The 24,046-nt window shown below is 50.7% G+C and overlaps 1 protein-coding gene across 2 annotated transcripts in view; it reads left to right on the plus strand.

Annotated features, from left to right (window-relative positions):
- The window catches only part of LOC146829947 (nicotinamide N-methyltransferase-like), a 381,589-nt gene that overhangs the window by 172,792 nt on the left and 184,751 nt on the right, over window positions 1-24,046 (plus strand). The window contains exon 2 of one of the 2 annotated variants that reach the window (XM_085604211.1): window positions 12,491-12,547. The exons of the other annotated variant lie outside the window; for it this stretch is intronic. The gene's annotated coding sequence lies outside the window, so the exon portion shown is untranslated. The remainder of the gene's footprint in view (window positions 1-12,490; window positions 12,548-24,046) is intronic. 2 annotated transcript variants of the gene reach the window in all.

Raw genomic sequence — 24,046 nt, forward strand, 5'->3', positions numbered from 1 at the left:
TCTCATCGCGAGCAGTCGCGAGCATACGCGACCCCTCGCAATGAGAAACCTGACCTCCTCGCGTTGGGAATCTTCCATGCTCGCGATCGCCAACTTGATGTTGCTTATCGCGAACAAAGAAAAAGTCTCGCCGGGATGTCATTTTGTTTGCTCGCGGTCGCCAACTTGACGTTGAGGACCGCAAGCATGCAAAAAATGACCGCAGTACTACGCAACACTACGCTACGTGTGTTCGCACTGTGCTACGTGCAGTTCGCGTAGTGCGAAGTAGCGTGAACTTCGCAAACTACGTGAGCGTAGCGTAGTGCTTCGCCCAGGCTTAGTTCACAGTCACTAGCCAGTGACCGGCGTGGCACCAGGTAGGTACCAGGCGATGTCGGGTGCAAACAGGTGATGAGGTGTAGCTTGTCTCCGCAGCCACGTGGTCCCTGAAGGTCGACGACATCCAGAAGTCGGTTCACAAGCTGTCCCACGCAGGCTCTCGCTGTCGGCGGTGTTGGCGACTCAAAGGAAGCAAACAAGCCTTGGCAAAAGCAGGAGTCTTGAAGAATGAAGAAAGCTGATGGTTCTGACCAGCAAGGTCAGAGGGGCTGCTCCTTTGGAGGGCAGCAGGGGCTAGTCTGGAGCAACCAGACCAGCGTCGTAGTTTTCAAGGTTCGTCACCAAAATGGCCACTAGCCAGCGGGCCAGGGACCGGGCAGGCGCGTCGAGATGCAAAGTGCAGAGGGGCCCCACGCAGATCGTGGAGATGCTGGAGGGCTCACCTTTGGTGCAGATGCTGCTCGGTTGTTGGGCTTCTCAGGACCCAAAGCAAAACTTGGAGGAAGCCTCTGTTGTCGCGCTTGCAGCTTGTCGTTGGTCGTTCAAGATGGCTGGCTCCACGTGTCTCGGTGCCTCCACGGGTTCCTTCTTTGCAGGAACTGTGGATCGGGCTGTGAGAGGTCTGGAGGTCCAGGTCTTGTCAGGCTCTGGGCTCGGACTCCGGCAGGAGGCGGCGGCAAAGCAGACGTCGAGTAGCTGGTTGGTGCTTGCGTTAGCAAGATGGTCACTCCCTGACCATAGGGGAGATTTCCTTCTGTCCTCTGTGCAGCAGAGCATCGAAGTTCCTGTCTTCTTCTTTGTAGTAAGTTGATTCCAGGATGTCTGAAGTCTTAGGACACAGCTCCTACCTTTAAGCGGATTCTAGGGGCCGGACTACCTGCTAGGTCCCTCCCTAAGGGTGGTACCAGGAAGGGGGGTGGTTACACCCCCAATCCTTTGTCCAGCTCACCCCAGGTCCGGGGCTGGTGTGCCCCAGGACCGGTTTGAACTGGCATATGCACCGAGGCTCCTTGTGAGCCTCAGGCATGTCTGATTCCATTCAAGCCCTACCTGACCAATACACAAAATCCTGTCTGGGGTGGTGCACGCACCTCCCCTGGCAGGAAACCCTTTGTCCACGTCTCCCAAGCTGGAAGGACTCCCAGCAGCAGGAGGGCAGACTTGTGTCTGTGATGGCAGCGTCCATTTTGTGGAGCTGAGGCTATGTCTGATTTTACCCGTGTTTCAGGTACTGTACATGTCGTGTTCCTCTAGAAGGGTGGAATGCTAACCCCGTCGCCAGAATTGGCGAGGGGTTAGTATTTCAATTCGTATGACACCTTACTCGACATGTTTTGATAAAGCCAAACCAAAGATAGCATTTAACCGCGAGGTTCATAATGCACTTAAGAGTATATGGTATGACGATATCTGGAAACGGTAGAAGGAAGTTGTTCCGACCACTGCAGACAGGCTCAGCTCATGCCAAAGCACCATATTACATGGAACCAAGCACTCTGCCTTCAGGATTGTCAAGGCCTGCCATAGGAGTGACTTATAGGTTACAATTTGTCCCATTTAAGGTTAGGTATAGGTATACTACCCCTAAGTAAGAGGTGGTTACACCAACTTACCCCAGCTGAGTGATCAGCCAGTTGTGTCAAATTGCTAGGCCAGGCCAGGGGTGGCATAATACATGCTTCAGCCCCTGGTAGGTCTTAGATACACCAATGCCCTGGGTACCTAGTGTACACTGGTACAGGGGCTCACAGGGTGATCCAATTCCAATTGGTTATGCACCTATAGTGCATAGTGTCAATTTAGTAGAGAGAACAGCAGGCTGGGGGTCTGATTAGCAGGCCCACAGCCTCAATATGTCAAAAACCAGTGAAGCAAAAAGCAAAAATTTGGGGTGACCATAGGATAGCAGACCCTACTCTCCTACAAAGCCCCCCCCCAAAAAAATCCCGGGGCTAAGTGCAATGTGAAGGAGGGCTGGGCTACACAATCTATGAACTCTGCTTGATTGGAGTTGGGCTCAGACAAAGCCACCAGTGCATGGGGAGCCCCATCCAGGTGTCACTCCAGTATGACGTACTCCCATCTGCAGCGGCGGTGCGTCCATTGGGGGCATTGGGGCGTTGCCCCACCGACCGTCACCGTCACCACCACCAACTTCCTTAAGTAAATCAATTAAAAACAAAGTCTCGTGATTGGCGCCTGACTCAAGGCAAGCGGACGGCCGAGGGGGTGGGGCTGCGGCAGCTTGAGTGACAGACTCAGCGCGGCACCACTAGAGCGCATGTTCATTTTGGGCAGGTCATTTCTATGACCAGCCCGAACATGCGCAGCACACCACCTTCCCGCAGAGTGACTGGCGAGGGAGGGACCCAAGGGTGCTTCATACAGCAGCCCCTGGGTCTCTTAATGGGCGGTGCCTCACCCTGCTCTTAGCCAATCCTGGCGCTGCAAGCAGTGCCAGGATTGGCTGAAACACTGCAAGCCTGAGCCTGAGCAGTCATGGGGTGGGACCGAGCCTGAGCGAGGTGAGGTCATAACTTGCTCGGAGCACGCGGCAGGAGTCGACTGGAGAGGAGGAACGGAGCCTGAGGAAAACATAAACTCATCATTCTCGGGCCGTGAGTGTGTTTAAAGTAATATTTTATTTATAAAAAAGTATTAGAAATGTCATGTGCACAAATCGTTGATCACTTGCGAACACAACACGCCGATCAGAAGTTGATATACAGAATTCTTTCACTTTCACACAGAGTGCTGCATTAGTGTCATACCAGCACATAAACAATACAGTGCGCTGTGTGAAAGTGAAAGAATTCTGTAAGCTGACTGCATTTTATTGAAGTATGCCAGCGTGATTGTTCGGCTCAATTATGCATGGTCCTGTTTGAAATATCCTTGGAAAAGATGCGCAGTTTGAAATCACTCTAGATATAAGGGTCGAGACAGCCTCTGGTGCAAATTTCGACATTTTAGTAGATTGCTAGATAATATGCTTGGTCTTTTTGGAGATTCTTTACTCAAGACATGCATTGCACAGGCCTTGTGAATGTGGCACGTTTTGAAAAGCCCGTGTCGATTTGGTTACTGTGCTCAGTTTTCCACGTTACGCGTGCAGTGTTTCACACACCATTTGGTGAAATGTTTGAACTGATCCTCTTAAAACGTGTGCTTTCATTGCAATGACCTTAGCTGTGCACCCGGGATGCCACCATGTACCCATAACTGGGTACGCTGACTCAAACCAGGACAGTGTACCCAGTTACAGGCTTGCACTATGAGCTGCACATTAGTGCTAGGCGGACCTACTGTTTGAAGTCGCCGGTCTGTCTTTCAATGGAGGCAAGAACCAAAACTGAGTTTTTTAATTTGTGATAGCATGTTGGATTTTTTGCGAGTGTCTTTTATGTATGCCGAGAAAGAACAAAGATAAACTAGATGCGATAGCAATGAATATTTTATCTGGCTTTGGACACTCAAAATCCTTATTTGTAGGGCAGCGAAAGTAAGAGCTTGTTTGCATGATGTAAACCAGAAAGAATAATGCCCGCCACAGCAGCTGAATAGGACCCGTGGTTTTGAGTGCCATGCAATGAGGTCAGACAGAATGAGGCGAGAATGAATCCAGAGCACCGTGGTTGACATAGAACCTGCCTTGTGTCAGTGTCATCTGTTTGCTGTAGATTACTGAATTCATAAAAATGCCATTTGTCAAGTTCCTGCTTCCTCAAATTTGCTTAAAATTGCACTGTTAGTCCATTCTTTTTTCAGAAATTTCTGGGGGGAGAACCCCCCAAACCCCCCATAGGTTGTATGAGCTCGCTCGCTACGCTCGATCACCACAGTGCAGTACGACAATAATGTTATGCCACACGACTTTCAAATGTCATCAGCCGCCACTGCCCATCTGTGCCTATCTGCTGTGTACCCATCTTTCTGTGCACCCACACGCTGTGTACCCACACGCTGTGTACCCACCCACTGTGTACCCACCCACTGTGTACCCATCTGCTGTGCACCCACCCACTGTGTACCCACCCAATGTGTACCCACCCGCTGTGTACCCACCCACTGTGAACTCAGAGCAAAGGGGACTCCAGATGCAATCCAAATGGGAAAACCCCCTGCATAAGCCGACCCCGTGGTCCCATGAGCCTGCCCTCTCCATTTAAAGTGCACTTTGTGAAGCTCCGGTGCCGTGAGATGGGTCTCTTTCGGCATGGCAATCTGGGAATGCGAACGTCTGAGATAGGCATAAATGCACACGCCATGTAATATTGTGGTATTGCAGGGCTGAGCATGGTTATAAACAAAGGGGGGCTCGGGGTGTGTAGAATAATAGTGTACCTCCCTCAGTTTGACAGCACCCCCACCCATGCAAACCCACCGATGTGTTGCAGATCCAGTGGCAAGGAAAACTCATACAAACAAACATTATCTAGCCAGTGCGGCAGAACGGCCAGCCCATAAAGTCCCACATAGAAAACAATAACCACGAATATAGACGGGGAAGTCCTTGTGGGAACAATGGTGGGCCACGGCCTGGGAGCAAGGCATCTAAGTCCGATGGCAGGCCCTCTTGAAAGAGAAGCAGGTGTGGCCTACTGAGATACATCAAGGACAGCGACATCTAGAATCAATGGGATGAATGGGAAGGAGAAAGGGTTCCACACCCCTTGGAGGCAAGTCTTATGAGGTCGCCAGCAGATCTTGGGGTGACCTTGGGGTCCACGGTGCTGGATGCCAATAAAGATTCGAGTCACAGGCAAGTTATCCTGCTGGGCAGCAAAGGAGTTGGCATGGTGTTGGTGCGCAGCAACCAACATCTCTCACACCTGTTCAAGGCAACCTGCTCTTGGTCCAGGCAGATGTGTGGCGGCTTGCGGTGCCTGCATGGTGAATTAGATGCCACCCAAGTGCACTCCTCATGGACATTTTGCTAGCTGTGTGAGTTAGACCCTTTGCATGTAGCCAAGTCCACATGGCCTCCAGGGTGGTGAAGATGTGAGAGGAGTCGCCATCGATGACTTTAAGCTTTGCCGGGAACAAGAGCGCACATCGGATTTACAGTTCACACAAACATTTTTTAACTTTACTGTAGGGGCCGCACTGGAGCTGGAGCTGTAGAGTATCGTCAGGGTAGGCGGCAATGATCATGTTCTTGAGCACCACAGGCCTTTGGCGTGGAAGAGCTGGAGGATAATGTCTCGGTCTTGAAAATTGAGGAACCTGGCACTGAGAGGACGGGCGGTACACCAGCCCGAGGCGAGCATTGTGGGACGCGATGCGCCCTCTCCACAGAGAACAGAGCAGGAATCCTGTCCCTCAGCACCGTGCCCATCATTCATTCTTTCAAGAAGAGCTCAGCACTGGGGAGTTCTGCACCCTCCGGAAATCCAATGAAGCAGATGTTGTTGCACCGAGAGCGCCTCTCTGCATCCTCTCTCCTGCGATGTAATGCCGCAACGCCATGCCACTGTGCAGAAGCTATCCTGGCTGAAGAGGGGTGAAACCCCGAAACCGGTCCTAGGATGCTTGTTTCCAGTCCAGGGAGGACCTGGCTTGGCAGTTCGGGCTGGACCGTTCCCGTGAGGCACAGGGTGAAGACTGATTTGCATATGGCTGTGTTCCAACTGGAATGGCATGGTGAGCAATAAAACAATGGATTTAGGTGCAGATCTCTGTACTGGGGTGAATGTATGACATTGTTCTGCATTCTGTCCATCAACTGTTGTCTTTGCAGCTCCTCCTGCTCCGTGGCAAGCTTGGACTGTAATGTGAATACTGAAGGGGACAGTTGGCTTAATGCTGACTCTGGTTTATCAACTCTCTTGGACAACTTGCAGTGGTCCACGTGCAGGAGGCCTGCGTCAAGGGACACTGCATCTACTTTCGCTTCCAGCGAGGTCTTGGTGTCCAGAATAGCCTGTTGAGCCTTCTTGAACTGTCCCGAGTGTTGATGGAGCGTACTTTGAAGATTCTGCAGTGCGTTCATCGATGGGGCAGCAAAGACGAGGCGGGCATCGCTGAGCTGGCCTCCCCGTCCGGGCGTGAGACAGGAGCAGCTGCACCTGTGGTCGGGCATGGAATCAATAGGGGTTCTGGTTCAGTAGCAGGAAGCAGGGTCATTGAAGACTCCTTGCAGAGGAATATTAGATGGTCCGAGAGGAGGTCACCACAGGGGAGGGTCAAGCAGGGGCCATAGGGGAGACGAGGAGTCTCCAGCTGCAGATGTTCAACAGCCATGCTTGGTACCTACAGTTCCTACAGCCCACGTTCCTCAACAGCATCAGTTCACACACAGTCCCACATTCACAGCAGCTGCTCGCTGGCACATACTCGCGCCTCAGGGGGGGCCCTATGGCAGAACCTCCTGACGTCGTGAATCATAAAACACAGAAAAGGTCCTCGTAGGGGCCAGGTGGCATCGTCCACCAGAGGTAACAAAGGGCAAAGGTAGGCCCCGCCTTGGGGAGCGACAGCAGTCCATATAAGCACCCCGAGTGCTGAGATGGGAAGGCAGTCTCCACTGCAGTGTGTGGCCCCAAGGTCACAGTGCCCAGTAGAGTGCAGGCTGCCTCTCACAGTGCCCCCCGGTGTTCACCAGTCCAGGCAGTTGCATCTTTCGTTGCCAGGGATGTGCCGCTGACTCCAGAGGGGTCAAACATTGCCAGCAGGTATTGTTTGCCAGCTGATGCCCAGCCTGACATGCGTACTTCAGGACAGTGATTTGAAATCCACTCTTTGTCAAGGGTGTGGCTTCGGGCAGCAAATGCAGCTTTCTATACTTTGATGGGGCGCTGGGTTGCAAGCCCTGCCAATCCTGACGCAGTTCTCATTGTATTGTACTTCAGACAAGCAGCGTCGTCATTGGCTCTTTCTGTATAGCAAGCTCCCCCAGCTTGAGCAACGTGGAGTCAGGCGTCGGATTGGTAAGGCGAACACTCGGCCAATGGCTGAGGCCTGAGTGCCAGCTGTGGGCATCTTTTTTGGGCAGCTTGGGGGGCAGATTTGGGCACTGTCTGTGTTGTTGGGCTGCTGCCAGTGGGTGCCTAAATTCCCTTTCTGGAGGCAGATGGGCGTCCATTAGCCCCCTTTTATGGACGGGCAGAGGTGTCACTCCCTTTCTCTCATTGGGCCGGCCCATTAATGCAGATTAAGCGGGGCAGGGGGCCAGAGTGGAAGTGGCCTCACTTGTTTTCAGGTGTGTTTCACCAGAGTAAACTAATCCGTGCATTATTTTTGTATCTAAGTAAAGTTAAGAAACATGCCTTTGTCAGATCCCCCTTCCCCCCACCCCCCTTCCCTTCTTTTTATAAAACTTTGCCAAAGCGGTGGTTTGCAGAAATGCCATATGCAAATGTGGATAGTTTATCATTTCAAGATGATGTCTCATTTACGCACACCCACCACGGTGAAAACTGGTCAACCCATTGAGAGTGTGTCACACTAACGCCAGAGACACTACCCTCTCACCCTGCGGGATCCCAGCGCCCCCTGGCATGTGCAGAACCAGCAGAGGAACACAGTCCATAAAATATGCAACTTGCTTCATGCATGCTACTGTCATAGCACCACAGTCCAGAAAACATGCAACTTGCAGCTTGCTTCATGCATGCTACTGTCATAGCACCATAGTCAGGGCAACTGGAATTATGCGATTGTGTGGCTGAGGCGATTTTCGCATAATTATAGATTTGCCGCATTTGCCACATTTGCCACATAATCCATCATATGGCACTGCAGTTTTTAACAAAAAAATGGTTTCTAGCTCAGAGGGTTCAAAAGTTACTAAAATTGCAGCGAGATGTGCCGCAGCTCAGTGGAAGGCCCTTTACAAATGGGACTGGTCGCCTTTCTGTTGCTTAATGCTATATTTGGGTGTTAAACTAGTACTAATGAGGTGCAACCAATGCCCGGTGTTACAAAGTGTAAAAACAATGACCGTCTCTCATTGGGTGCAGCAGCGCTGTTAGCGTTTGGTCATATGGCAGGGTTCTTGTATCTGCATGCATCAGGTATTTGTAACGCGCAAACTAAACACCCAGAGGGGTCTCAAGGCGCTGGGGGCCGCAGGGAGACAAAGCAAGTTATTGCACAGAGTCACAAGGTGCTGAGGTGCCGCCGGGCATGGAACCGTGAGCCCTGCGCTCCGGAGTCAGCCGCTCTGGCCAATGCACCACATCTCTTGCCTTTGAACCTTCTGAGGTTGTTAATTTGTGTAAACTGAGGGTTATTATTGTAGCACGCAGATATGCCAATGATAAAGAGTGGCATCATGCATTATATTATTCTTACTCGGATTTGAGCCCAAGCATGGGCAAAGTGCCTCCTTTGGGCCCCTGGCACCTTGCGTTTTCAAAGTCTGGTTAATTTAAATTTACTGATCTGCTTGTACCAACATTTACCCGACACTCAAAGGCAGGATGCCCTCTGTTGAAAATGTATTTACTACTTACTGCACCGCTGCACTCCAGCGCCTGGGAGCGCCTTTGGCACCACATGGCGCTTTACAATGCACCATCCATTCAATTAAGACCAGCCCTTGCCCAGCCTGTTTAATTAGTAACCACAGAGCCTGTTTATGACACGTGTTCCTGTTTTGTGTCATAAGCTTCGGGTGGGAGGTGGGGGAGAGAGAGGGAGTGAGTCAAGGGCAGCTTGAAGCACAGCAGTCACGTGACCACGCAAGGCGCTGGAGCCCACGGAGGCGATTGCTCACTTTCTCGCTGTGAATGCTCTCCTGCCCTGGTAATTGAAAAACACGCTGTGGGTTGAAAAATGAAAGGGAGGAATGGATGGTCACCTAAGGGGCGGAAACGCAAACTCTGCCGTGAACAAACGGGGTTCAGGGGGGCTTCTTATGGTCCGTGGCTGTATGGCCTTTCAAATCACGTCTCCTGCCAGACGACTACATTGCTTTTAATTCCACGTTTAGCTCTGCTGCGATTCATGAACATGCATTGTAATGTGATCTTCGTGGGTGACTTCAATGTCCACTGGGGCTCGCCTCAAGACTCTTCTGCGAATTTGCTGGCCACCTTCCTCTCTGCAAACAATCTTATTCAACACTGCACAGTAACATCACACTCTAAGGGCTCAATCCTGGACCTTGTTATTTCTAAAGCAGGCTTGCTGACTACCGCTACCCCTATGCGTGTAGACTGGTCTGACCACCTCCTGATCCCATTCTCTCTTCACCTATCACACTCTATAACTCTCGGCCAACCTAAGAGGGCTACTTCCTGGTTCCGTGACACTAAAAATATTGACCTCAGTACCCTCTGTCATTCTGCTTTGCTATCACTTCCAAGGCTTGACCCGGACCTAGATTAACTCACCTCCCAATGCCTCACAGTCCTTGCAGTCGAAATCAATACCGTCGCTCCTCTCCAAAGCAAAAAGAAAAGGCCCACTCCCTCAGCACCTTGGTTCAACAAATCCCTCTATGAAGAAAGGAAGTACCTAAGAGTCCTTGAGAAACAATGGAGACAAGCGCCCTCCACCGATAATTTGGCCACGCTTCGTTCAGCAAGATCCAAGTACCACAAGCACATCTTCCTTGGAAAAGCGTTGCACTTCAGAATCCTTCTCGACAAAAATAGACCCAAAGAACTATTCGATCTCCTCAAGAATCCAAACTGCTCTCCCCCAACCTCCAATTTGGAGGATTCTACAAAGAAAGCAGCGGAATTCGCTATATTCTTTGACGAAAAAGTGAAATCACTTGTAGATCAGGTCATTCATCCTACCCCTACAGAGGAGCGCAAATCCTTAACCATTTGGCAGAACTTGGACCCCATCTCTGAAGATGCGCTCCTCAAATGCATCCTCGAAACAAAGCCCTCCAACCATTCTCTTGACCCCATCCTTAATGCCATTGCCATTGACTTCTATACCCATTCTCTTTCCTATTGTACCACTCTGGTCAACCTCTCCCTCTGTCAAGGCTCCCTTCCTGTTTCCTTCAAAACTGGGCAGGTCACCCCTCTGCTTAAAAAACCCACCAATGATGCGAACGACCTCAACAACTTCCGACCCATCACTAACCTACCTTTTCTTGCGAAATTTACAGAAAGATGTGTAGCAAAACAACTCTCTCATCATATCAAGGACAATGATCTTCCTGACAATTTCCAGTCCGGCTTCATTCAAAACTGCAGCACGGAAACAGCCCTGCTGCAAGTGATTGATGACGCGTTGCGGATACTCGATTTGGGGGAGTCTTGTCTTTTAATTCTCCTTGACCTTTCTGCAGCCTTTGACACTGTCAATCACAACACTCTCCTTAACACTCTTCAACAGAGAATGGGCATGGAGAGCACTGTGCTTAAATGGTTTGCTTCCTTCCACTCTGATGGATCCCAAATGATCAAAATAGCGAAAAGTCTTTCATCTCCTTTGACGGTCGGTCAAGGTGTTCCTCAAGGCTCTATACTGGCACCTACATTGTTCAATCTCTATTTAGAACCGTTGGGAAATCTCCTAAGTAAATCCGGGATCCTCTATCATCTCTATTCGGATGACACTCAAATCTACCTTATGGTGGCCTCCACTCACGATCTCTCCATCCTAAACTCTACTCTCAACTCCATTCAAAACTGGATGCTAACTCATCAACTGATTCTGAATCCCTTCAAAACTGAATTCCTCCTCCTCTCCTCCTCACTTTCTCCACCCCCGGTTCAGTCATGATGGCTCAGATGAATCTACTTAACAATAAATCCATCAATGTCGACAGCGCAAAATCCCTTGGTGTCATACTCGACAAAAAACTCAATCTACTCTCCCACATCGATTCCATTGCAAAGTCTGCTCGATACCAACTGCGCCTTCTTTGGGGGATTCGTTGCTTCTTCCCGGAACAAGACCTTAAAACCCTGGTCCAATCGCTGGTTCTCTCCAGACTGGACTACTGCAATTCTCTTCTTACTGGCCTCCCCAAATCCCACCTGTCCCCCCCTAAATCTGTTCTCCATTCAGCGGCTCGTTTCATATATGGGGCCAAAAGAAGCGACCACATCACACCCATTCTATCCACCCTCCGTTGGCTTTGCATCGAGGCATGATCTATCTACAAGACTGCCTGTATCACCCACAAAGCCTCGCACTCCTCCTCTCCTCGCTACCTGGCGAATAAACTGAAACTCTCTGGAGGCTCCAGACTATCACGTAATGCGTAAAATGTATTGCTTGAACCTTCCACTTACAAGAAGGAAAGATCGATGGCCCAATCCTTTTCAGGCAACGCGGTGAGAATCTGGAACTCACTTCCGCCTCAGCTCCGGACCACCACCTCTTCCCAGGCCTTCAAAACTGACCTCAAAGACACTTCCAAATTTAATTCACGCACTCTCTATTATCTGAAGGAAGTCCTTCCATTATAGGTAATTCTGTTCTCCATGACTATAGAAGTGCCTTCCCAGTGTGTTCTTGTGGTTTGAGTGTCTGCCATTTATTGTAATATTATACTTCTACTTGTATTTTGAACTCTTTTGTAACATGCACACGTCACTTTTCCTCTTGTAACGTATCGTCTGCTACCTCCTGTATTTTGTTTGCTTTTGATACATGCACAATTACCACCATTGCCTCATGTAACGTGACGTTTGCTTTTGTGTTCTGAATATCTGCCATTTATTGCAGTATTTTACCTCTACTTGTACTTTGTACGCTTTTGTAACATGCACACATGTCACTTTTTCCTCTTGTAACGTATCGTTTGCTACCTCTTGTATTTTGTTTGCTCTTGATATATGCACAATTGTCACTATTGCCTCATGTAACGTAACGTTTGCTTTTGTAACATGCTCACTTGTAATTTTCTCCTCATGTATCATTACTGTTCCTATTGTGAAGCGCTCTGACACCTTCGGGTAAAGTCCGCAATATATAAAAACGCATAAAATAAATAAATAAATAAATAAAATAAAATGTAATTGAATGTAGGTAGCGCTTACTTCTCCGACGAGGAGCACAAACGCTTTGCGCGTTCCTTCATTTGGAGTTTGGCAAACGCTCCTGGCAAATTAACCTTCCTATAGATAGATGAGTACCCGAGGGTGCGGAAAACGCCAGCATGTGTAGCAGCGCAGCGCTTGTCTTTCTTCTGGTGCAGCATCAGAAGTGTGACGCTGAGCAGGCTTCTTTTTCTTTGTTTTTTTCTCTGCAGAAGAAGGCTCAAGCCGCCCACAGGATACTGGAAGGAGTGGGGCCGCAGGCGTAGTTGGTAAGTGTCGGCGCTGCTTGGCTTGCAGGGAGGTGGGTGCCTGGGCAGCGGGCCAGCTTCCAGGAGGTCGTGTTAGAAGCTGTTCTGGACGGAAGTCTGCGGGTGATTGCAGAGTAATCATACTGTGCTTGTTGGGACTTTAACCCTTCATGTGCCCGGCAGCCAGGGACTTTTCATGATATAGGAAGCAAAACGTCACGCGGTGATCAGAGGTCGCACCTTGCAAATCTGCATGCTGCTTGCTGTTGAGGTAGCCGTCCTCCGTGCATGACGTGATAGGCTTGCCACTCTAAAACTGCTTTCTGCCTCCTTGCAAGAACAAGCGCGCGCGTGCGCACATGACGTACCATGTCAACCCCCGGGGGCCCGGGCCTCACTTCAAAGCGTTTCACTTGCGAGAGCGAGCAGCGCCAGGAGCGATAATTGCTACCATATGGCGCAGCGCGCTCCCGCAAGTGAATCGCCACACGTGCACGCGTTGCCATTGAAGGCAATGTAACGCGTGCACGTTTTTGGCTGAATAGCCAAATAGATTGCTAAAGGTCTTGACCTAAACAGTCTATCAAACAGACACCTTGGTAAATGCCTTTTATATGAACCTGTACACATGTTTTAATCCATTATTACATAAACGTTGAACATATTATAGTCTGAAACATGGCAATGATGATGAGCGACATTAAAAACAAGGGGGCCTATTTACAAGACCCTTGCGCCGCCCGTGTGTCACTTTTTCCCATATAACATTTAAGAGCTCTGCTGTTGGATTCTGCTGCCGTAAAGACCGTCCCCATATCTGTGGCTGCACACTGAATGTGGAGACTTCGGCCATCAGCCAGAAACCTCCCTGGGCCCATCGGTGCCCCTTGCTTTGCGGCTGCCCGAGGCCACCACAGGGGGCCACTCAGGAGGGCGGCCCTGTAGCGGCATCAGGCATCCTCCCCCCACTCTGTTCTCCTCCCCCCCTTCTCCGGGGGGGGGGAGCTTGGCCTAGGGAGGAGTCCTACCTTGGGTCGCGGGTGTCCCGCGTCACGTCTGGTGCGCGAGGCAGGGTGAGGGGTACATAGGTATCCCCCACACCCTCCTCAACCTCTTTCTCGCACCGGACGTGCCGCGGACACCTCGCTTCCAACATGCTCTCGCCATGCTGCCTTCCCGCGGTGAGTGCGTGTTGCTCCCCCCCATGCCTGAGCACCCCATCTGGGGTGCAGTACGGCAGGGCGGCCCAGATTCGTCTGGTTGGCTGCTGGGGGTCCAAGGGGTAGCTGGCTTCTGCCTTTGGGGTCGGGCGGGGGTTTGGGATGGTGGGTGTCCCCCCGGGATGTGCCTCGCGGTGGGCAGCAACTCTGGCAGTGCCCAACATGAGCAGTCTCCCGGCCTTGACCAGCGCGCTCCTGGGGCTGCCCCCGGGGACCTTTTATCCCCCCCCTCACCCTGGCCTTCCGCTGGGTGCTGCGTGCTCGGCTTCCCTTGAGCCCCCCCCTCCCTGCACCATGAGGAACTGGGGCCCGCCCTGCCGGACTGGACCCGCGGGCTCGGACGCCTGACTCGGGGGTTGGAGGTAGGCCAGGACGCAGTGTCCGGGCCGCTCGCCCCGTGTTCGCCGTTGCCCCCACTGCAACTCTTGGGGCTGGTGCTCACCTGGTCCTCTCTGGCCGGCTCGCGGCCTCTCCGCCCCCTCCGTCCCTTTAGCCTTGGCGCCTGGCGGGCCGTTCCCGCCCCGGGGATGGCGTGGTGCTGCTGCTCGGCTGCGAGCGGGGAGCGGTGCGGTCGACCTTACCTGGCGTTCGTGTGGGCTCCCGGTCCATGAGTCGTGGACCCTACGCTGCTGGGAGCAGGGTCGGGCCCGCGTGCCTCCGGATGTTGGGGTGGTGCAGCGGTGGCTGTGTGCCCTGCTGCAGCTCCCCCTTTCCAGTGGGCGGAGTTGCCTCGCGAGGAACACGGGCCCTGTGGTGCATGGCGGACAGCATTAATTATTTTAGATCTTGCCGCAGCTGCCTCAGAGGCCGTTGTGCTTGGCTTGCCGTGCAGCCTATCCGCGGCTTCCCCGACACCGCCCCTGCGAGTGTGGCACCACACACTTGGGTGGCTGCTTTGCGCCGTGGCTCCCGGCAGACATCGGCCATGCTACGCGCTGACTCCCTTCTCGTGTCAGCTAGTGTAAGGGGCCTGCGGGGTATCATTGCCCCCCGCCCTGGTGTCCGCTGTCCTGATCCATGTGCAAACTTAGTGAGTTCCAGTGGTGCAAATGGTTAGCGCGCGGTACTTATACAGCAGTACTTGCATTGAGCCATGCTGAGGTTGTGAGTTCGAGCCTCACCTGGAGCAGCCGAGTGGTGTTCCTGAGACATTCTGAATTTGTGCTCGCATCGTGCAGTGGGATGCGCGCTGGCCGGGGCGGGGCTAATCGGGGATGCCAGGCCTCTGCGTGTCCGGACAGCCCCGAGGGGGCCCGGGGCCGGGCGGGAGGGGGTCGGGTCATGTGAAGGCTGTGCCTTGCGCGGGGAATGGTGTGCTTGCCCTGCAAGACATGCAAGGCCAGCAGCGTTTTAATGATCAGCCCTGCACCGAGTCACCTCATGCCTGTCCATTATGAAAACGAGCTTATTGGGGGAACCCCTCTACATCCAGGGTAGTCTCGGGAGGGGTGCGATGGGCGATCCTCGCACCCAGGTGCGCTTCTCCCCCCCCTCCGCCTCCGGCTCGCCTGGCCCAGGCGCCCCCTTGCTTCGTGAGTGGGCTCCAGGCTTCCACCCTGGACACTCTAGGTCGCTAGTGCGCAGGGCAATGCGCAGGCTAGGGATTTACTACTGTAAGGTGGAACCCGCCAGTAGGTCACCTGGGATGCCTGGAGCCCGGGGTGGGCAGCAGCGGCTCGGCTCCAGCCCGGGCAGAGCAGAGCCAGGAGGGAGGTTGCATGGGGTATGCAATTCTTGTGCGTGCGCTTTGCGTCTGGTGACCATCAGCTTGCGGTGCCACCCAGTAGAGACATGGGGGCGACTGGTGTGAGAGCGCATCTCCTGTGGGTCAAAAAGGTAGAATCAAGGACCCACGGGAGAAATGCTTACCGCACGCTTATCCTCGTGGATACGAGATCAGGGGAGCTCCGGGGTTCCTCATGCTGTAGGGTGGAGCTGGCAATAGTAAGGTTGTGGGGCCGAGGTTGGTTGCTCATAATACAGCAGATGACACCCTGTTGCCCCTGGGACAGCGGCATGTGTGAATGTACTAATCTATCTGTGTCTTCATGCTAGGAGCAGGATTGGACACCTGCCCCCCCCCTTCATCGCCCCGACTAGGATCCGCCTGGAACACACAGGAAAAGGGTAAGAGCCGCCCGAGGCAAGGAACACGAAGGGGCAGAAGCGCCTCCCGCAGCAGTCCATGGCAGGGGTGTCGCCATCGGGCCATGGGCTGCGCGCCACATGGCCATGTTTACCTTTGTCACCCCCCATGGTGGCCAGGTCAGGTGGTGACAGCCGCTACCCCCACTCTCACACCGCTTGCTTTGAATTCCAGCCTCGCCCCACGCTTTCAGGACATTTCGCAGAAGTTCAGGGTAGAGCACCAGTCGCCGGCGGAGGTGCTTTCGAGGTAACGCATGGCGGAGTCTTCCGCCTAGGGGCCCAGGTTTGGGGGGGCTCTCATGGCAGCACTAGCTCCAAGGGGGAGAGAGTCATGATGGGCAGGCAGGGACTGTGCCGCGCCAGTGGCCGGCAAGTCTTCCTGGTTCATTGGTTAACAATTCTACCATCCTCCCCTCACAGGGTTCAGCAAGTCCCAGCCCAGACCACACGACGTCACAAGCATCGTCAGGAGGAGGGTAGCGACCACAGGAAGTAAGCAGGGAGTGAGGGTGTGGGACCGAGTGGCGTATGTAAGACTGGGAAGCGGAGCAGTCACCAGCAGTTAGGTCGTGGATTACAGCTCACTTTTCTTTTCCAGGTCAGCAGGCGCAGATCCTTCCTGATGAATAGCCAGGGATCCCCCCGCTTTTCTCGATCATGTCCCAGGTGCAGGATTCCCAGCCAGGAACCTCCCAAGATGCGCAACTGTCGGCCGTCATGGAGATGGTCAGGGCCAAAGGTGTGGCCTGGGCCTCTGAGCTGCTGAGGGCACACAGCCCAGACGATTCTGGCACCGCCATGCCTGCCCCATGCACTGGTAAGGAACCCGCCGAGGAGAACGGTCCTACCAGATCTAAGAGGGCCCGCAGGCCTACAGTTAAGGACTTTCCAGCTGAACCGCTGGTAGCCAGGAGCCGCACCATGAGCACAGTGTGGACTGTGGCCATGCCACTGGCTGACACTCCCCTGCCCCCCGCAGCCAGACCAGTGGGCCCCTTGGTCACCGCAGTGCCACCTACGAACTTTGCCACCCGCGACGACCTGGGTAAGCTCACGGACACGCTAACAAACTTTATGTCAGAGGTCAAAGCTGGTCTCCAGGCGTTCAACAACAGCAATACAGTGATTTGTGGAGTTGGGGTAGCTAGCCGAGCACCCCCTGGGCAGGCACCAGGTGCCCCTTCAGTCCCAAATGTTTGGGGTGGTTGTGGGGGGGCAGCCGTTGACCAGTGCTGCCGCAGAGCAGCATGCAGTAAGGAGTCCCAGGGCCCGCTCTTGAGCCCGGGGCCATCGAGCACTCTCCCCTCCCCGCTTTGGGTGACCTCCCCCGAGTTAGGCGGCGAGATACGAGCTGAGCCAGTCATCCTGCCCGGAGCACCATGCGCTCCCCCCGCGTCGCCAGCGCCTTGGGCTCGGGCCTTTAACGCTGGAGCGGGCCTTTAATAGCCGGTATGGCCCGCTACGGCGGGCTATAAGGCTATAAAATATCATTCTTCATCCACAGCATACCCAAATAACAGGGGCAAATTGACGAGCAACTTGCACTGCCGTTGAGCCACAGTCAATACTCCATACTTACAAGGTGACACATTTGGCCCAATGCATCCAACTTTGTAGATCTGCGTCGGAAAATATCTGTGCTAGAACTGGGTGCTTCACACAGATCTTAAAATGTGCAAGATAGGTGCTCCCTCATACATTCTGACATAAAACAGACACAGTGGTTTCTATGAGTTAGGCAATGTGTGACGCGTTTTTTTAATGAATCGGGCTGAACCTTGAATGTGCCAAAATTCAAATGCCTCTGTAACCCAGCCGTAGGAAATGACGAAGTGGCTGTGGTTTAGGAATCTGACCAGCTGAAGTCACTTAAAGCAATGGAGTTAGTAAGTAAATCACATCCCCTCCACTAGTAGTAGGCCTACAAATGCATCGCTCACGTTCTCGGACCCTTTGAGCGGCCTGGGACAACGGCTCCTAATGTCCCATCACCCCCTGCAGCTAGTTGATGTGATTTTGTACTGCATGTAAGGCACAGGCCAGGATCTCCATATTGGAATGCGTCCCCAACTCCAACCACCCCAACTACAAACCACAAGAGGTAGGTGCACCCATACAGTAGGTAACACAGTAAGTACCACTGTACATTACAACAATTACTTGTATCCACCCACATTAAAGTGTCACTCAATATGTCACACACACTTGGGTTAATAGACTATGTCCGCTGTAATGTTACACACAGCCATACTTCATGCTTGTCTGCTATTCATCTTGAGTCAATGGAATTGTGTCCTCCATTTCACACTCCATTACATTAGCCCCCAAATATTAGGCCTGTTGCATCAGTCAGAACCCACACATCTCCTCCGTTGCGTGACGCATTGCTGAACCTGCACTTGTCAGAAGCCCGAAATCAGCCTTGCGTCACTTTGGGGGCAGACACGTTGTGCCAGTCCTCCCACATGTGTCAACATTTCTGATGTACCATGGGACCTTACAACATGGTGCGGCGTACCATAAATATGGTGCATCCACGGCGCTTTAATATGTTGCAGCGCAGCTCAACTTTTTCTGAGGCATTGCTGCCTCGCCCCATCGATGCGTCAGTTTTCATAAATATGCAATTACTAGGAAAATACAATGAGATGAAGAAAGCGTGCCAGTGAGGCGCAACATTTTCTAACTTTTTTAGTCAACTTTAAAAATGGCAGTCAATAGTTCGGTACAGTTGACACAACTGTTGATATTATTTTAAAATGAATACCAAAAAGAAAGGCGCAGCCTCTAACTGAGGTGTTAGCCAAGGTGAACGACTGCATCCATATCTTCAGGAGTCCCTGGAGTCCCCCTTTCTCATCATGCCGTACTGGGTCATGCAATTTGTGTTAGCCCAAACAAGAGGTGTTGGGGTGAAGGCCAGACTGATAACCAGCCCTGCCATCAATGTTCAAAGCAGCGACACTCCGCACAGGACCGCCTCTAGAGTGAGGTCACGAGGGCATGGCTGTGTCATCTCGGCTCATCCGGTTTACATACCAGCTTCAGGGCAGCAATGCATGCGCAGAATGCCAGAGTGGCGGAAGGGTTAGTCCAACCATGGTTGGGTCTTATGCTGAGGAGTGTGGGTATTGTGGAGGGGACAGTCAACGGTGGTAGTGCTGTACAGCAAAGATGGACGGGTTCAACAAGAGCAGCCAAGGGATGAAACACTGCCCTGCTGTAGTGTTGTGCACTAAGGCATGCACTGGATACAGCACCCTTTGCGGTGCACTGTAAGGATATTACAAGTCACTGAGGAACGGGGCTAAAAGTTTGTTTTAATTGCATGTTTACATCAGAGCCTTTTCCAATGGAGTAGAAGAAAGCCTCCATCCTTCCCATATTAAAGAGACCAAATTTGGATGCTAAGGAGACCCTTGACTACAGATCTACATCGAGACCCCTATTTCCTACTAAAGTGATTGAGAAGGCTATGAACACCAAATTGTCTTCTTTTATCGATGATAATGCTATTCTAGATCCTTCCCAATTTGGATTTTATGCTTACCATAGCACAGAGCTGGCCCTTATCACAGCTACTGAGGAGCTCAGGCAGACTTTTGATGGTGGTAGAGCGCTTTTAGACTTATCAGTAGCTTTTGATACGGTAATCATGAGCTGCTGATGGTCCGTCTAGCTTCCATTAGGATCAGGGATAAGGCGCTCTCCCTGCTGGGCACTTTTCTGTCTGAGCGGTCTCAGCTTGTCGCGCTGGGAAACTAAGTTTTACCCTCCTTGTCACGTGAAGACCCTCAGGGATCTTCCTTGAGCCCAACGCTTTTTAATCTTTACATCACTCCATTGATTTTGCCCTTGTATCGTATGCAGACGATACTCAGATCATTGTATTGGTAAGCAATTTATCCGACTCCACCGCCGTCAGATTTCATGACTTTATGAGCCAGATTGCCAACTGGGTCACAGACAATTTTCTGAAGTTAAATTCATGTAAGACTAAGGTTTTGCTGTTTGGCAATAAGCCCCCATTCTGGACAGATAGCTGGTGGCCGGTCCAACTCGTTCCATTACCTACACCAGTGCCTAAAGTAAAAAATGTAGGAGTCCTTTTGAACACTAAGCTGTCCTTTGAAGCACAACGCAACTTCATCACCTCTGCCGGCTTTTTTAAAATTCTGCAGAAGATACTTCCCTCAATACCTTGAGGGAAAACAGTGGTATCTGTTTAAATATCCTCTAGATTGGATTTTTGCAATGCTCTTTTTACCAGCGCCAGTAAACACAGCATCCAAAAGCTGCAGACTTCTCAAAACACAGAGGCAAGAGCACTCCTAGAAATCCCTAAATTTGACTCTGTTTCCTCAGCTTTATCCTGTCTGCACTGGGTGACAGTAGCTAATCGGACCCAATTTAAATCACTCTGCATTGACTTTAAATCACTGAACAAGTTAGGATCAACACAGCTGACGACATTTCTTAAGCCATATATTCCAGCAAGGTCCCTCTAGTCAGCCGAGCCTGGAAATCTTGCTTTTCCTAGAGTAAGGAGAGTCAGGTGAGGTGTCAGGAGCTTTGCTACCACAAGAGCCAAACTGTGGAACTCCCTGCCAACCTTGCTTAAAAAAGAAACTAACTCATTAAAATTTAAAATGGGCTTTAATAACTTGGCATTTTAAGGCATCATTCTTAAACTTACTCCAGCTGGACTCATACATGCCAAGTGTAGCCACCTTAGGGTATTTGTGGCACTTTAATAACTACATCTTTATCTACTGTTCCAACAATCTGTACTATTCCTGTTCAGCACTCTGTGCTGTCCCTGAACAGCACTGTTTCTGTGCAGCACTCAGTACTGTTCCCGAACTCTGTGATCTGTGATCTGATGAGGAAACACCATCTTACAGAAGAATCTACTAAGCAGTAGCCACACCAGCCCATTACCAACCCGCGCATTAAAAATGATCCATATTTGTTTAGATATAGAATGAAGAACATCAGTCGTCAGCATCATCATCATTCAGGACTTGTGTTGTCTAACTGTAAATGCCGAACCTAACCTTGTTGCCTTCAGACTTTGAGTCCATTTTTCATGACTTGAGGATTTCACAAGTAATACTGGCAGCTCCACATTAGCCAAAACTTGCTGGCATTGCTATTTTTTCTATTTGAGATCAATCAGGCATTCTCATTGTGTCATCACATAGTACTCAGGTGCTGTCAATTCTTTGTAAATCTTTGATAAATATATAACCCACTTACTCAGTCTTTCTACGTCTGTTTAGTTGCCTACTGTTGTAATCTCCTCTTAATGGTACTGCCCTGGTCTCTGTTTGCCAACATTTAACAGCGCACTCCAGCTGACTGGAACCTGTGGTGGTGTGAAGACGAATAAAGAAGAGTTCTACACTTACCTGTTCTAATCAATCAATCATTTAGATCAATCCTACAATTGGAGCTCACCTGGGTGGAACTGGAAGTGGGACCTCACTTTTGAAGTTGTGATGCCTCCCCTGTTATTGCTGAACATACATGTCTGTGCGACAACTAGTATGGATGTAATTTAACTTAACAAGAAATAAATTAACTGCTACTGTTTTTTATCTAGATAGTTCAGACCCTCAACACAATATAGCCAGGTCATATAACTAGTATGGCAATTTGAACAAAGCATTTGACCTTAACATTAGCTTTTCCGCCTATAAAAAAATTGCAAACAAAGCTTCCACACTACAAGCCTGTTCACTCAAGCTGAGATGATGCGGAAAAAAAACGAATGGGTGGTCTTGCAATCATATGAGAGTTAGAACCCACAACCCTACCTCGCAAGTCACATATCCCCATGAATGGAGCATTCTCTCCTCCTTGTACGTCTGGGAGCTTTTACATCAAAAGACCAGGTTCCACCTTGGAAACAAACCTGGTCGAATCCTTATTGCTGGTAATGCAGCACCTCTGAAGAAACCACATTACATCTCCTGTGCATCTGCCCCACGGTCAGTCTGCTGCGATGGCAACTATTACTACCAACCCTCTGATCTTTTCCGATAAGATCCTGTTGACCAGCTGTGATGACACACTATAATCCTCTTTTATAAAGCAAAGGGGCAAATTCTCAAAGAGCTATTGCCAAGTTAACAGCACTTTAGCGCAGCCAAACTCACGATAAATCCATCGCCCCATTCACAAGCCGGTGCAAACTGCCCATACCACCAGTTTACCTGGGATAGCAACCTCAAAAAACATCACCACGGATGACCCTGGCAACTATCGCTAAAGAGATGCAGAGTAGGTATTCCTGAGCAAAAAGATGTGACAACACCACACCTCAACATTCTCAACGACCAGCCACATCGGCGATAAGATCACAAAACATGAGATAAGGGGCGATAGCAGCAGGAAACCAACACCTGCTCAGACCTAGTGCAAAGTCGAGCGACAACCGGCAACAGAAAAGGGAGCCCAGCTTTTTCAAAGATCACAGGTAATTGCTGAAAAAAACTAGGATAGTCCTAGGCTGGTTAGTATCCCTGCCTGTGGCTTTAAGGAGGACTGCTGGGAACCGGTAAACGTGCTGGATTTCCCGATCCAATTTCCAGCCTGCTAATTCTGGAAAGGCTTCTTTAAGTAAATCTAATATGAAAGCACGAATATCATCCCCCTCCAGCCCTCCCTAATCCCGAGAAAGTGGAGGTTATTCCTCCTCTGGTGATTCTCCATGTCTTCTAATTTCCACATTGTGTCCTTTAGTTGTGCTCCATGGGATATGGTTGCTTCCTTCGTGGCTGAAAGTTCTCTTTCCACAGCTACAGTTCTCTCTTCAATCGCACTCATCCGCTCTCCGATTTCTGCACAAGCTTTACCCACTTCCCGGATCGCACCTTCCAACTTCTTTGTGGCTTGTAAAGCCTTCTTTCCATCCGCCCATGAGAGATAAAAACGAGATCAGGCAGTTATATTATATTAAAGAAAACATGGGGGGGAGTTCCTCCCATCTACCTTTATAAATACGCAAGCTGTCTTAAGGGGTCTTTAGGGCTGGATAGTGAGAAGGTTTGTGGAGCTCTTCGTTACCTACATCACTCGGACACTATGGGTCCAGCTGCTTCCAAAAAGTGGGTGGCATGGGGGAGCAGGGTGGTGGGAGGTGGGGGTGGGTGGACGGAAGGGTGGCACAAGTTAAAATGGTGAGGTGTGAACAGCAGCTGAAGCATGTTATTGGTGATACCGGTGTATCATGGAGAGTACTAAAGATCAGATATAGAATGGATTCTGTATTAGAGGATTTGGTGGGCAATGTATTGTTTGAGATAAAAGCGATGTGGTCTTACAGCTGGATATATATCCGTAATTGGTGTAATGGCTAAATTACGAATTGCCACTATCAATATCTGCGGGTTAAATGACGGCTTAAATGACAGTGCAAAAAGGAGAAAGGTTCGGGAAGACCTTAAAGTCCTGAAGGCCGATTTGTATTGCCTCCAGGAAACTTATCTTGCACAAAAAGATTGCGTTCTGCTCAAATCTTTAGGGTTGAAGGTCATAGCATCTACAACGCAAGAAGTCAGAACTAAGGGTGTAGCCATTCCTATGAAAGGCAGTGTCATTACCCCGGGAAAGAGGTGGTTGACAGGAATGTCAGATGGGTCATAATGGAGTATAAAAGCAGCGCCGGCTTATTCACATTGTGTTCAGCATATGCATCAGTATTAGATGACCCAGGATTGTTGCATTTTTTTGGCTAATGAACTGCCGTCTTGGTCTGCCCCATATGTGGTTTCTGGAGATTTCAATCTTAATGGCTCAAGTGGGACCATTGGAGATAATGGGGTATCCAGTAAAGGGCGCAAACCACACTCTATGAGGGCGTATAATCATGTTTTGAAAGATATGGGCCTGGTAGATGTGTGGGCTAAATTGAGAGTAGATGATGCGGGTTACACTTACTACTCAGCCCCACATGGCAAATTCACTCGACTGGATTATTTTTTAATTTCCCCATCTCTTCTTCAGAATGCCAGGGTGGAGCTTTTTCCCAATGTAATGTCCGACCACAACCCTATCATCCTGGAACTGCCACTAAATGGAATACAAAAGGATTATAAGTGCTGGACATTTGAGAGGGCACTTCTTTCAGATAATGAATATGTAGAAC

This window comes from Triturus cristatus, chromosome 5_1 (genome assembly GCF_964204655.1).
Source record: "Triturus cristatus chromosome 5_1, aTriCri1.1, whole genome shotgun sequence".
Classification (NCBI taxonomy): Eukaryota; Metazoa; Chordata; class Amphibia; order Caudata; family Salamandridae; genus Triturus; species Triturus cristatus.